Source organism: Anomaloglossus baeobatrachus, chromosome 2 (genome assembly GCF_048569485.1).
Source record: "Anomaloglossus baeobatrachus isolate aAnoBae1 chromosome 2, aAnoBae1.hap1, whole genome shotgun sequence".
Classification (NCBI taxonomy): domain Eukaryota; kingdom Metazoa; phylum Chordata; class Amphibia; order Anura; family Aromobatidae; genus Anomaloglossus; species Anomaloglossus baeobatrachus.
The window spans coordinates 59788753-59802312 of NC_134354.1; positions in this window are offsets into that span (position 1 = coordinate 59788753).

Below are 13560 nucleotides of genomic sequence, written 5' to 3' on the forward strand. Positions count from 1 at the left end.
CAGCTCTCATCTGACTTCGGCTTTGCTTGCTCCTCTGTTCTTGATGTGACATCCCGACACTGGCCTTTGGCTAATCGACCTCTCTATTCAATCCCTGTTCTGATATAAAATTATATTTAATTAAGTGAGGTATTGGTCCACATTTTGGCCAAAATACGAAAGCTCGTAACCTAACGTCAAGGGTCCCGATGCTTACGAGTCCCTACACTACATTCAAAATAATTTACAGAAAAGGACATAAATTCAAAATAAGCAAAAAGATCTCACCAGAAACAGCCATTAGCCAACAAGGGTCAAATATCAAATGCACTAGCAGGATGCAGTCGGCCCCCTTACAATAAAGGTGGGAGTAACACAGGTGCAGAATACCAATGCAACAACCGTTCTCAGCCTCCCATATCATGGAGGAGGTGGTTGCTGGTATTAAACATGCACAAAGCTGAAATGGTAGGCTGGGAGTTTTGCTTCCTGCTGGTGAATTTGCTATTTGACCCTTGTTGGCTAATGGCTGATTTTTTACTGTTTTTGAATTTATGTCCTTTTCTGTGAATTATTTTGAATGTAGTGTAAAATAATTTTATTTTTCAAAGGCACATACATATAATATTAATCTTGTGTATCATACGTTCTAAAAAAAAACAACCAATAAAAGAGAAAAAAACTAGAAATAAAAAGGTTGGTGCAAATATACATGAACTTTATTAATTAAAATGTGTTTGCCAATATACAGTAGTTACAAAGACTGAGGCACCACACATACAAGTGGATACTTCTGTCATAAAAAGTACACTTGGTCTATTGTACTTGATGGCCTAGTTTATCTTTGTGTTCTTATCTATTGTTGCCAGACCTTACATCTCATCTGACCTTCCATGTGTCATGTCTCTTTCCTCTGATCCTCTAACTTTAAGGCATTCTGATTCCAGGCCATGACCTAACTTTGCCGTTGTCTATCCTTCTAATCCTTGAAGTGCTCTCCTGGTATCTGACCCTGGAACATTTGACTCATCACTTATCCCTGTGGTGACTAGCATGTCATTTAGATTGTAAGCTTGTCACTACAGAAGAAGATGCCGCACATCATGTGAGCAGTGAAAGGTGAGAATAATCATTTGTTTCTTTGTCCTGAATAAGAACGTAATGAGCCCAGGATGGTGGAAAATTTACCAGGATGGGGACATTATAGCAGGATTACAGAAATGTTTCCAGGATTGGGGACCTTATACCAAAATGGGGGACACTATACTAGGATTGAGGACATTATACCATGCTTTGTGATTTTATACCTAGATGTGGGGACACTGCATTATGATGGGGGAAATTGTACTAGAATTGGAGACATTATACCAGGATGGGGAGTATTGTACCAGGATGTAGAATATTATACCAATATTGGGGACAATATACCAAGTTGGGGGATATTATACCTAGAAGGAGCACAGGATGGAGGACATTGTTATAGGATGGGGTCCTAGATGAAAGGCATTATCACTGGAAGGGCCGAGATTGGGGACATTATTAATGAAATCGTTAAAGGATGGGATGTTGTTACTGCAAGTTGCCAAAGTTGGAGAACATTATTATATGATGGTACCCAGGATGGGACATCATTAAATAAGAAGTCCAGTAAGGGGGAGATAATTACATAATGGGAACATTATACCAGGAAGGTGCCCATAATGGGGGACATGACAGCAGGAAGGGGCCTGGTATGGTGGACACATTAAACGAAGACTGACCCAGGATGGGGGACATTATTAATGGAATGGACCCGGGCAAGGGGCATCAATATTTGAAGAGTGCATGATGGGGCAATATTACTGGAAAGGCTAAAGATAGGGTGCATTATTAATTGAAGGGACCAGGATGGGGACACTATTAATGTAGGGGACCAAGATGGGGTACATTGTTAAAGGATATATGCAGGATAGGGAAAGATTATAACAAAGAAGAGCACAAGATGAGGGAAATGATTATATGGGAGGGTAGCTACAGCCATATCTTTAAAGGATCTAGAATGCTACAAGGGCCCATATATCTGATTAACATACAGATGAGGGTCCAGGTCCACATTTTCCACTGGGGTCCATGGGACTTTAGTTATGTCACTTAGTACAATTTACAAAAGTGGAAAGTATGTAATATAAAGGTAGCCTTCTGGCAATTCTCCCATATTATACTATGTGTCATCTGCCCTTGTGCATTGTTTGCAATGTTGCTCCAAATAGAGCAAACTTTTCAGAGAACACCACTCTGTGGGTATAAGCAATTTGGGTTACTGATATGCCACAAATATCCATGTTGAGAAAGCCTCTTTTAACCACCTACACACATTTACTTGTCTCCTATTATATAATAGTTTATTTACATATAACTTTTTAATAGCATTTTATTTTAAATATGTTCTTAACTATGGTTCCTTCAGAGCTTCCTGAGACAAATTGCTCTCTCAACCTTTGCATTTTCACATTTCCAACACCTACGTAACTAGATTTTGCTGCCGTGTTTTTTTCTGTTTCTTTCTTAATGTTCAATTATATAAAATCTTCAATTTAACTGAATTGAAGAACATTCGTTATAATTTTATTAAATCATACTGTACTCATTTTTATAATGATAGAATTTAAAATTGTAGTATTATAATATATGCAGTTATGCACACTACATTCCATATTCTATGTAATTGGGTTCATCTTAGAAAGAGTGAAAACCTTATCACATTCTCTATGGCAAATAATTAAGGTAAAGATTGGTGAAGATTAGTGATGAGCAAGCATCGGAGAGTTCAAAATACTCGGTACTCGATCAAGTATCTCTGGTGCTCAAGCGCCATGCTTGACTTCGTGCACCACATGTTTTGCGGCTGTTAGACAACCAAAAAACATGCGGGGATTGCCTGCCCTATACAGGAATGTCAAAGTCATGTTGGCTACTGACACTACTGTGAATGGCCAGCATCATTGCATCACAGGGTCTTCTATGAGACCTGGGGGCTCAATTCTAGGCACACTCTCCTCTCTAAGCAGTTCAGGGAGAGTTGATGTAGGAGGAAAGCTTAGATTAAAGCAGGTCATTGTACCCTTTTGTGCCTTTCACATGTGTTTTTAGTATTGTTTATTCTGTTAAATAAATATTTAAGAGAAAAAAAAAAACTTGGGGCCCTACATTTTTGTTTAACAGTCAAGGAAAAGCAGAAAGCTTCCGACTGGTATTATCAGGCTGGGAAGGCCATTGGTTATTTGGCCCTTTCCAGCCTAGAGATATCAGCCCGCAGCCACAACAAAATTGATGCATCACAATAGATAAGCCAATTTGGGTGCTTTGCCCCAGCTCTTCATGAGTGCTATTGTGCGGAAGCAATTGGGATAATATTTCCTGGGGTTGATGTCAGCTGTTTAATATCAGCTGACATCAAGCCCTGGGGTTAGTAATGGAGAGGCATCTATCAGACACCTATATTACTAGTACAGTAAGTAAAAAGAGCAAATAACACACAAAAAAATATTTTTTTTTAAAAAACACTCCCTGACTATTGCCCTGGTTCACCAATATAATAAAATAAGCCATAAAGATCAGAAGCACTCCACCAAATCCAACAAGGTCCACAAATAGGAACCTGAAGGACCTAAAAAGAAAGAGAGAAAAGAGACTGCCCCTCATTAACCCATTTATTATTTTAAAAAATCCTTGCAGCTTTGACCTAGTCCATGGCGTTCCCATGACGTCCATTGATTCTGTAGCCTTGTTTTGAGAATGACACTTCATAGTTCACTCCTGGTCAAGCTGCGCTCTGGAATACATAGCGACTATGTAAAGCGTAGCTTGATCGGGAGCGTCCTATGAAACGTCATTCTCCATAGGTTGTGCCTGGTTAGTAAAGAGGGTGTCTGATGGATGCCTTTCCATAACTAGCCACTGGGCTTGGTGCCAGCTGACATTACACAATTGACATCAAGACCAAAAAATATTACCCCACTTGCCTCCGCACCCAGGCTGTCAGGAAGAACCGGGCAAAAAGCCAGAATTGGTGCATCTAATGTGATGCAACAATTCTAAAGTGGCTATGGGCTACTATATTAAGGCTGGGAAGGGGCCAGTATCCATGGTCATTTCCATCCTGATAATATCAGTCTCAGCTTTTTGCTTTATCTTGTCTGGTTTATCAAAAATTATAAGACCTCAAGTCATTTTTTAAAATTAATTTTTTATGGCACATTTCCCTTGCTGTTTCCATCCAAATCAAATATTTTTTTATCACCTCGGCCCTGTTAGTGTCTTCTGGACAAATGCTTTAGTTCCCCAGTTTAGTAATGAGCGCTTGAGCATTTTAATGCTTGATCATCATCACTACTGAAGATCACCACTGTCTTTATAATAATAATTTATATGGTAATAATAGTGATGAGTGAGCATTAAAATGGTTGGATGCTCTATACTCAAGTTGAGCAATTTTTAATGCTTGGGTGCTCTTCTCGAGTCACGAGCATAATGCATGTCAATGGAAAACTTGAACATTTTCCTGGCAGACCCCCAGTGAGGTCTGGAGGGGCCTAAAAATCATTGAAATGGATGGAAATATAGCAGAATTTGAATGGGAAAGCATGAGGAAGATGCCTGGAGAAATCTCTGACTCCCAGGTTGCAGCTGGGAACAATGTTGCCATAGTTTGACGCATTAGCATTTTTGTGATTGACAAGTGACCAGTCTATTCAGGATTCTGTAGTCCATATCTAAATGCCATCCTTTTGTGTTTGTTACTTTCCCCCGCCTTGTGTTGGTTATTATTACCAGGGGATCCTTGCCCTAAGTTCAATTTTTGCTCTTTTCTTGTTTTTTTTTTTTTACTACAGATGTAGAGAAGGATAGTTGTTTTTTGTTTTTTTAATGTTGTCCTCAGTCTTCATATCAAAAACCTGCTGACAGATTTCTTTTAAGGCCTTAGTCACATGTCAGTGAAAAACACAAATGTTTCATGTCCTAGTGTGGCATGATTTTGGCCCACGTGTGATCTCCGTGTGCTATCTGTGATATTACTTAGCATTTATACTCACTTGTCTATACTCCTGCTGTCCGTGGTTCTGATCTCTCACCTGATGCTGTTTTCAGCCGCCACTGTCTCCCCACTGCAGCTACTTTAAGGTCGGCTGTGCAGTGCATATGCAAACCTCTTTCCCACATTAGTGAAAAAAATACATTTTTCACTGATGTGATAAAAGTGTGTATGTCCCTCTGTGTGCCATGATTTTGGCACACATGTCATCATCTCCATGTGCTATCCATGATAATACAGGGAGATCAGGCACTTATACTCACTTGTTCACGCTCCTGCTGTTGTGCTGCAGAGGTCTCCCGCGATGCTGTATCCGGCTGCCGCTGTCTCCCATCTGCATCTACTTCCACGACAGTTGTGCAGTGCATATGTATGAGCATACTTAGTCGGACTGGAAGCAGAGACAGCAGCGGCTGAAGACAGCATCACTGGAGACGGGCAAGTTGAAAAAGCTTTTCATTTTAAATGAACGTGTTTTTCTGGTACATTTCATGGATCACACCATAGTGTGGTCCACAGGACATCAGTAATGCCAGAAACAAACGGACTTGTCTCCATGCGGAACACACGGACACGCGTGTACACCACATGGAGACACGGCCAGTGAGAAATCTTTGATGTGTGCGCAGATCCATTGATTTTAATGGGTCTGCATAAGTCCGTGATTCTAGTATGTATAAAAACTACAGCATCTGTACCAGAATCACTGATAAGTGAAGGGGGCCTAAAGGAGTGGCTCACATTGAACAATTCTTTTTGGAAGGGTCACTTTACAATTACAGTCATATGAAAAAGTTTGGGCACCCCTATTAATGTTAACTTTTTTTCTTTATAATAATTTGGGTTTTTCAAACAGCTACTTCAGTTTCATATATCTAATAACTGATGGACTGAGTAATATTTCTGGATTGAAATGAGGTTTATTGTACTAACAGAAAATGTGCAATCCGCATTTAAACAAAATTTGACAGGTGCAAAAGTATGGGCACCTCAACATAAAAGTGACATTAATATTTTGTAGATCCTCCTTTTGCAAAAATAACAGCCTCTAGTCGCTTCCTGTAGCTTTTAATGAGTTCCTGGATCCTGGATGAAGGTATATTTGACCATTCCTGTTTACAAAACAATTCCAGTTCAGTTAAGTTTGATGGTCGCCGAGCATGAACAGCACGCTTCAAATCATCTCACAGATTTTCAATGATATTCAGGTCTGGGGACTGGGATGGCAATTCCAGAACATTGTAATTGTCCTCTGCATGAATGCCTGAGTAGATTTGGAGCGGTGTTTTGGATCATTGTCTTGCTGAAATATCCATCCCCTGCGTAACTTCAACTTTGTCATTGATTCTTGCACATTATTGTCAAGAATCTGCTGATACTGAGTTGAATCCATGCGACCCTCAACTTTAACAAGCCGGCATTGGCCACACAGCTTCAAAGCATAATGGAACCTCCACCAAATTTTACCGTGGGTAGCAAGTGCTTTTCTTGGAATGCCGTGTTTTTTGCCCCCATGCATAACGCCTTTTTGTATGACCAAACAACTCAATCTTTGTTTCATCAGTCCACAGGACCTTCTTCCAAAATGTAACTGGCTTGTCCAAATGTGCTTTTGCATATCTCAGGTGACTCTGTTTGTGGCGTGCTTGCAGAAACGGCTTCTTTCACATCACTCTCCCATACAGCTTCTCCTTGTGCAACGTGCGCTGTATTGTTGACCGATGCACATTGACATCATCTGCAGCAAGATGAAGCTGCAGGTCTTTGGAGGTGGTCTGTGGATTGTCCTTGACTGTTCTCACCATTCTTCTTCTCTGCCTTTCTGATATTTTTCTTGTCCTGCCACTTCTGGGCTTAACAAGAACGATACCTGTGTTCTTCCATTTCCTTACTATGTTCCTCACAGTGGAAACTGACAGTTTAAATCTCTGAGACAACTTTTTGTACCTTCCCCTGAACAACTATGTTGAATAATCTTTGTTTTCAGATCATTAGAGAGTTGTTTTGAGGAGCCCATAATGCCACTCTTCATAGGAGATTCAAATAGGAGAACAATTTGCAAGTGGCCACCTTAAATACCTTTTCTCATGATTGGATACACCTGCCTATGAAGTTCAAAGCTCAATGAGGTTACAAAACCAATTTAGTGCTTTAGTAAGTCAGTAAAAAGTAGTTAGGAGTGTTCAAATCAAGAAATTGATAAGGGTGCCCATACTTTTGCACCGGTCAAATTTTGTTTAAAGGCGGATTGCACATTTTCTGTTAGTACAATAAACCTCATTTCAATCAAGAAATATTACTCAGTCCTTCAGTTATTAGATATATGAAACTGAAATAGCTGTTGCAAAAACCCAAATCGTTATAAAGAAAAAAGTTTAACATTGATAGGGATGCCCAAACTTTTTCATATGACTGTACCTATTCATAGAGTGTCCCAATGCTAGAATTTCCAGCTGTGTATTGTAATATGTGGGGTAATTTTGCAACATATGTTGCATTTCCCTGAAGTGCCACTATTGGGTTAACAAGTGTTTAGCACTGTAAAAAAAAAAATCTATTGACTGTCTGTGTGAAGCATGAACATGCTTGGTACTCTAGAGCAGTAGACATTGTTTGTAGCCATTCTCTACTATGGCTAACAGATGTGGATTCTGAATATAGAATGCCAAACAAGATGATAACAGATTAATCCTAATAAAGAGAACTATTGTTAGAAGGAATGTAGAGTAGTTTTCTTGCTTTTACAAATATTCTCAGATTTAATAATCTGTGTATTATTATAGAATTGAGCTCCAAGAAGCAAAGAATCCATATGAAGGTATGGTATAAAGCAGGCTGTACACGCAATGACATTGCTAACGAGATGTCGTTGGGGTCACGGAACTCGTGACGCACATCCGGCCTTGTTATCGACGTTGTTGCGTGTGACACCGCAGTAATGACCGGTAATGATCAAAAATACTCACCATATCATTGATCGTTGTCCAGTCGTTCCTATCCCGATTATCGTTGCTGCTGCAGGGACAATGTTGTTCGTCGTTCCTGCGGCAGCACACATCGCTATGTGTGACACCGAAGCAATGAGGAACAACATCGTACCTTCGGCCGCATGCAATGAGGAAGGAAGGAGGTGGGTGGGATGCCGCTGTGACGCCGAACAAACCACCCCCTTAAAAAGGAGGCGGTTCGCCGAGCACAGCGATGTCGCTAGGCAGGTAAGTATAGTGTGACGGGTGTTAGCGATGTTGTGTGCCATGGGCAGAGATTTCCCCGTGACGCACAACCGACGGCGACGGGTGCTTTTACCAGCGACTTCACTAGGGATGTTGCTGTGTGTATAGCCCACTTAAGACCCTATAAAAGCCCGTTACCATTATTTTTCACGATCATTGTCAGACCTCCCTAATTTTGTAGTCTGTTTCCTCCTGTCAAACGAAGTGTACCTAACTAAAACTGGAAAATGGAATACCTTTGCCACTAAAACCTTACTTTTATTAATATTATGTAGATTTGCTTATTATTATACATCCATTCAAAGCCAAGTATTCAACTCTCCATAATAGAGTACAATAATGTGAGGACAAAGCTTTAGCTTTGCATTCTATTCCCATGAAAGGAAGTCTCAAAGAAAGATTTTAAATTTGACTGAAATATGTATGTTAATGAAAATCCTTTTCTTTCGCAAATCATCAAGCAAATCCTCTTTAAAAATAAAATTAGAATTAATTTGTTTCTCACTTCGACAAAAACATAAATATAAACATTTAGCTTTCAATAAGATAATTCTTTATTTTGTTTGAGGCTAAATTTTAAACCTAAGCGATCATGAAATGTGAAGGATTAATCTATCTTGATAATTGATCTGAACATTTATTTGCTGAAACTATTTGAGGAGACGTATGAAAGAGTACTATAGGGAATATAGTTATAAGTTACATTTTAATTTCCCTTGAGTGAATACCACTTTTATGAATAAAGTTTATTTGCCTACTAAAAAAATATTGCCTAGATATTAATTTCTGCATTTGCTGAGGAAATGTCATGTTCAGTAGCCAATTCTGTAAGTGTCCAGTTTTCTAATTTAGAAAACCTTTACAAGTGTAACATGGGCCAATCATTATTCAAAATCCAATCCATAGTATGTAATTACTGAAAACAGTTAGGTCCAGAAATATCTGGACAGTGACACAAATTTTGGCATTTTATCTGTTTACCAAAATATTTTCAATATTCAGTTATGTAATCAATATGCATTTTTAAGTTTATATTCTTAGCTTTAATTTGAGGGTATTCACATCCTAATTGAAGTAAGGGTTTAAGAATTATAGCTCTTTACCCCCTTCACCCCTGGGCAATTTTCCGTTTTTCCGCTTTTTTTCCTCCCCTTCCTCCGAGAGCCGTACATTTTTTATTTTACCCTTAATCTTGCCATATAAGTGCTTATTTGTGGCGGGATGAGTTGTACCTTTGAAAGAAACCATTAGTTTTACCGTATAGTGTACTGGAAAACCAACAAAATTCCAAGTGCAAAAAAATTGTAAAAAAAAGGGCAACTGCCTGATTATTTTTCGGATATTTTATTCACCATGTTCACTATATGGTAAAACTGATGTATTGGTGTGATGCCTCAGGTCAGTATGAGTTCGTAGACACCAAACACCAGGTTTAATTTTATCTAAAGAGTTAAAAAATTTCATAAGAATGTCCTAAAAAAGGTGCACTTTTTGTGCCATTGTCCGTGATCCGTAGCGTTGTCATTTTTCAGGATCTATGGCTCAGTCATGGCTTATTTTTGCATCTTGAGCTGACATTTATAACTGTACCATTTTTTGTGCAGATGCTACATTTTGATCGAATATTATAGCATCTTGCACAAAATATGTGGCGACCAAAAGTCATAATTTTGGCATTTAGATTTTTTTTTTGCCGCTACGCCGTTTACCAATCAGATGAATTGTTTTTATATTTTGATAGATCGGGCATTTCTGAACGCGGAAATGCTAAATATGTGTATATTTTTTATTTTTTTAACCTCTTAATTTTCAAAGGGGTAAATAAGGGGTGATTTGAACTTTTAGTATTTTTTTATATTTTTTAATTTTTATTTTTTTTTTACTTTTTTATTGTATTAGTCCCCCTAGGGGACTATAAGGATCAGCAGTCTGATCACTGATTCTTTTCTGCAGATCAGAGCAGAAAAGCTGCTCTTCTCTCACACCCAACGCTCTGCTGCCTGTGCAAGGAACTGATTCATAATAGCTACAGGAGTCATCACATGACCTTGTGCTACCATGACAACCATCGGATCCACGTGATCGCATCACGTGACTTCTGAGTAAGTAAGAAGTAAGTGAATGTTTACCGCGGTTGGCATGTACAGCGTGCTGTGACATTTTCATAGCGAGCTGTAAGGGGTTAACAGGCACAAGTGGGTAGCGATTTCACTCGTCCCTGAAAGCCACACATATCAGCTGTTCAAATCAGCTGACATGTGCAAAGATCGCTGACGGCTGCCCGCGTCAGTCGGCAGGGATTAACCTGACATGATCCATGATGTACCCACTATATCATATGTCGTGATGAGGTTATCATGTAGCTGCCTCCTTTTAAATGGACCAAAAGTAATTGGACAATTGTCTGAAAAGTTCTTTAATGGGCTGCGTGGGATATTCCCTCATTAATCCATTATCAATTAAGCAGGTAAAAGGTCCGGAGCTGATTCCAGACGTGGCATTTACCTTTGAAAGCTGTTGTTGTAAACCCACAATAGTCAGTCAAAACAGATGTCAATGGTGGAAAAACAAAGCATCATTAGGCTCAAAAAAAAAAATAAATTCAACAGAGAGATAGCAGAAATGTTAGAGGTGGCAAAATAAACATTTTGGTATAGTCTGAAAAAAAATGAGCACACTGGAGAGCATGGGAACTCAAAATAGACTGGATGTCCAAGGAAGAATAGTGGTGGACGATCACAGAATCTTTTCCTTGGTAAAAAAAAAAAGCCCCTTCACAACATCCACCCCAAAAAAAACACTTTCAAGAACGTACGTGTTTCAGTATCTATGTCTACCATAAAGAGAAGGTTTCACTATAGCAGATACAGAGTGTTCACCACAAGGTGAAAACCATTAATCAGCATTAAAGATAGAAAGGCGAGATTAGACTTTGTAAATAAGCATCTAAATAAACAATTCTGGAAAAGCATTGTTTGGAGAGATGGTACAGCTTAGAACAGCTTGGAACCGCTCATGATCCAAAGCACACCACATCCTCTGTAAAACATGGTGGAAGCAGATGGATGAATTCGGAAGTGTACATGGCTATTCTTTTTGCTCAGATTCAACCAAATGCAACAAGGTTGATGAGTTGGCACTTCATAGTACAGAAGACAATGACCCAAAATATACTGCAAAAGCAATTCAGGATTTTTTTTAAGGCAAAGAAGTGGAAAATTCTTTAAGGGCCAAGTCAATCAACAGATCTCAACCCCATCGAGCATGTATTTCACATACGTAACGCAAAACTTAAGGCAAGTAAGCATGTGTATGACAAAACATGTGTAACTGCATTTATATTCTAGGAGAAATACTTTATTTTTTGGAACAATTTCAAAGATGCCAACACTTTGGGCCATGACTGTATAAGGCAAATTTTAACCCTATATTAATTATTATTATACCTTTTGTATTGAGATAAATAATGAGCATCAGAGAAGCTGGTGCTTTTCTGAGTCTGTAGAAAATTCTGTTTTGCCAGCTTGGGAGCAGGGCCCGCACTACTCTTGGTATGTGTTGAACTATGTGTAACTCTAAAGTCATATCTTGTTTGTACAACTACCTTCTGAATTTTAAAATGCTGCAGAATATGTTGACATTGTAGAAATAAAAAAATATCATTATTGTTAATTAAGGGGTTGTTTTTGATATCTGCAGAAATGCAAAGCTTTCCTTGGCTTTTTGTTTGCTGTGGATAGTGCTCTGCTGATTGATTGATATTCTGGACAAATAGGATTATTATGCCATTTACTCAATCTGAGCACTTTCTGATGTTGCAAACAAAGGCAGCTTTGTCTCTCCAGCATGGCTGTAGCTCAATTGTATTTATGCTGGCCATATCCATGAACCAGCAGGCCTAATAACAGCACTTACAAGTTCTATTGGAAAGAGCTTTTACGCATGAAACTCTTTGCGTACGAGACCAAAAACCTCTTTCCACTATGAGTTTTTGAAATTTTTCATTTCTGCATCTATTAAGTTAACACTTGCATTTTTCATTTTTTTAACTGCTATTTCTTGCATTCATTTGTAACTAGAGATGAGCCACCACCCTAGTGTTCGAGTTTGGTTCGGTTCCTCGAACAGCGGGTGTGTTTGTCGAACGTTCGACGAACACCTTCGAACCCCATTGAAAACAATGGCAGGCAAACACAAACACATACAAACATGCACAAACACGAATGCACACACACACATATTATGCTCACCTTATCTTCCGCTCCATCGCCGGCCTCCTGAGACTTGCAGTTCACCGGTACAAGATGTGTATTGGGTAAACATCGCCTCTGATTGGCCAGAGCGCTGCCTTTGAGTAGAGTCTGACAGAGGAAACTCCTACCTCGTCGCTATGGTTACCCGATACACGTAGTTAGCCGCTACAGGATGTGTATCGGGTAACCATAGCAACTGATGCCGGAACTTCCTCCCTCTGTCAGATGCTACTCAACGGCAGCACGCTGGCCAATCAGAGGTAAGAGGCTCCTGCCTTTGACGTCAGCGCTCTGGCAGCGGATGTTCCGGCATCGGTCGCTATGGTAACCCGATACACATCTTGTACCGGCGAACTGCAAGTCCCAGGAGGCCGGTGATGGAACAGAAGGTACAGTAAGGTGAGCATAATATGTGTTTGTCCGTGTATGTTTGTGTATGTTTGTGTATGTTTGTGTGTGTTTGTGTGTGTTTGTGTATTTGTGTGGAATGGCACAATAGGGGACAAGGATGGGACATTTAACAAGTTGTGGAAGGAATTATCTGCATTGCAATGATTTCCTAAGGGAAATTTTGCTTTGCTGAACGAGTAACTTGGTTAACAAGCACACTCCCAGAACTGATTGTTCTCGTTAACCAAGGTTCCACTGTATTAACATTGAATGACAGTATTACTGTGAAAAGCCAGTTATACTGTTGGTGATCGAACCGTTATCGAACATAACCTCGAACTATCGAACTTGAAGCTAATTGTTCGCATTCGTCAAACTACTCAAACATTCACCTAAAACAAGTCGAACTTGAGATTGGCGAACAGTTTGATTTGAACACCGCTCATCTCTATTTGTAACACATTTTTGACACTGCAGTTTTTGTCTCTTTCATATATGGTATGTTTTAAATAGCGTTGCTTTGTCTTTAATACTTCTTGGTATTTTTCTGTGATACAGTCATCTGCACATTACATGCTTTTAGAGTGCATTTTTACCTTTGCATTTTCTAATGCAATTCTATGAAGAAAATACA